The sequence below is a fragment of the Aethalodelphis obliquidens genome, unplaced genomic scaffold (assembly GCF_003676395.1).
Source record: "Aethalodelphis obliquidens isolate GAN/ISIS:26980383/991018 unplaced genomic scaffold, ASM367639v1 scaffold52, whole genome shotgun sequence".
NCBI classification, from domain to species: domain Eukaryota; kingdom Metazoa; phylum Chordata; class Mammalia; order Artiodactyla; family Delphinidae; genus Aethalodelphis; species Aethalodelphis obliquidens.
In genome coordinates this window covers 5,674,651-5,676,608 of record NW_020837996.1, presented here as the reverse complement: position 1 = coordinate 5,676,608, position 1,958 = coordinate 5,674,651, and the positions used below count along the sequence as shown (strand labels likewise).

At 38.8% G+C, this 1,958-nt stretch overlaps 1 pseudogene; it reads right to left on the bottom strand.

Annotated features, from left to right (window-relative positions):
• Positions 1 to 1,122: 1,122 nt before the first annotated feature.
• Positions 1,123 to 1,732, bottom strand: LOC113608291 (COMM domain-containing protein 2 pseudogene; annotated as a pseudogene).
• Positions 1,733 to 1,958: the final 226 nt, after the last annotated feature.

The window sequence follows — 1,958 nt, the reverse complement described above, 5'->3', positions numbered from 1 at the left end:
AACTACAATATATATTTGTATATATATATATTTTTTCAACTTTATAAGGAAGAAGGGATATTTATTTGGAATGGTCTCTCTTTGCCCTCTTTGTACTTTATTCAAACAAAATTATTAAAATAATAATTTATAACCAGATAATTAAGAATTGATTACATTATGTCTGCATCCATTGTTTATAAATGTAAATAACAGTGTGTCACTTTTTTTTTTTTTTAGCTGTGTCGTGCAGCTTGTGGGATCATAGTTTCCCAAGCAGGGATTGAACCTGGGCCCTGGCAGTGAAAGTGCCAAGTCCTAACCACTGGACCGCCAGGGAATTTCTACTGTGTATCTCTCAGATGCTTTGGTTAACAGGAAAAAAAGCAGTCCTTGATAAAATGCAATATTTTCACACAAATTTGTGTACTATTTAAGTTTATTAGCCATGGCAACTTAAACTTAAGCTACATAGTAAGTACTTATTATATTCACATGCAAAGAAAAATGCATGAACTGCCTAAACGATATAGCATTAAAAAAATTAACATTCACTTCCAACTATTCTGTGGCTATTAACATCATGTGGTGCCTTTAAAGGTCAAAAACAATAAGCTGTCTAGAAATATTCAGGATAGTAATAGTATTACATTGTGAATTTTATTTTCAAATTTAGGTCAATAAGAAGGAAAATAATAAAGTTAAGTAGTCAAAAGAAGTATCTAAAAAAGGACATTTATATATACAGAGGATTTGAACAGTACATATTCACTTCCAGTTGATTCAATCCTATTTACACATTTAAAATACATCTTTTTTTTTTTTTTTTTTTTGGCCAGGCTGCGAGGCTTGCAGGATCTCAGTTCCCCAACCAGGGACTGAACCCCAGCCATCGCAGTGAAAGTGCTGAGTCCTAACCACTGGGTCACCAGGGGATCCCCAAAATACATCTTAATGGTCAAGAAGCTGAAGACATTTAGCACCAGGAAAGGAACTTTACTTAGCCTTTGATCATGACCTCAATTTCTTGACATAGGAAAAGAAATTTTATGAAATCTCTATGTATTTATCACTATCAAAAGAATTTTGAAAAGTAACTGCTATATATCATCAATTCACAAGCGATTCAAAGGGAAGAAAACCTTAAAACTGGGACTCCTTGATATTGCGCACAGCTCTCCTACGGTGGTCTGTTTTCATTTCCTTCAAGGCTTGCTCCAATTGCTGAACCAAATGGAGCAGGGTGGCTGGGTGTGTCTGCAGAACTTGGGTGTTATGACCTCCATTCTATTAAGGTGTAGCTTTATAGTCACTGTTGGTTTAATCTGTTGCCTGAGGCTTCTGCTTGCAAGCTGTACATCTAGTCGCCATTCAAGGGCTGCGGTAACTGGGAGGTCTGGTGCTGATTCACTCAGGATAGTTCTGATCTCCTTTTCTGTTGTCCAGAAAGAGCTGAAGCAACAGTTTGTTCAATTCTTCAGAGAATCACAGAACAAAAACAGTCTTGGAAATCCAGTTCAGAAATCATAAGCTTTGAACTTTCAGTGAGGAGGTATATTAATTCTTCCACACCATGTTGGACAGTGTCACTACTCACACTGAGCTTTCTCGCAGCGCCTTCGTAGATCTTGGGGTTCGAGCCTCACCTCGGGAACTCCACCACAATTCGCCCAAACTCAGAGACCACCGTGCTGTCCACTTGAGGCAGGAAGGCCAGGTGCTCCTTGTGCTCCTCTGACAGGACCAGTGGCATCTTCACCGGGTGGCCGATTTCATCCTTATTTTTTTTAAGTTAGTCTTAGTGGTTGCCCTGGAATCTTATTTTTTTAATTATTTAATTAATTAATTGATTGACTAATTAATTTATTTTTGGCTGTGTTGGGTCTTCGTTTCTGTGCGAGGGCTTTCTCTAGTTGTGGCGAGCAGGGGCCACTCTTCGTTGCGGTGCGCGGGCCTCTCACTGTCGCAGCCTCTCCCGT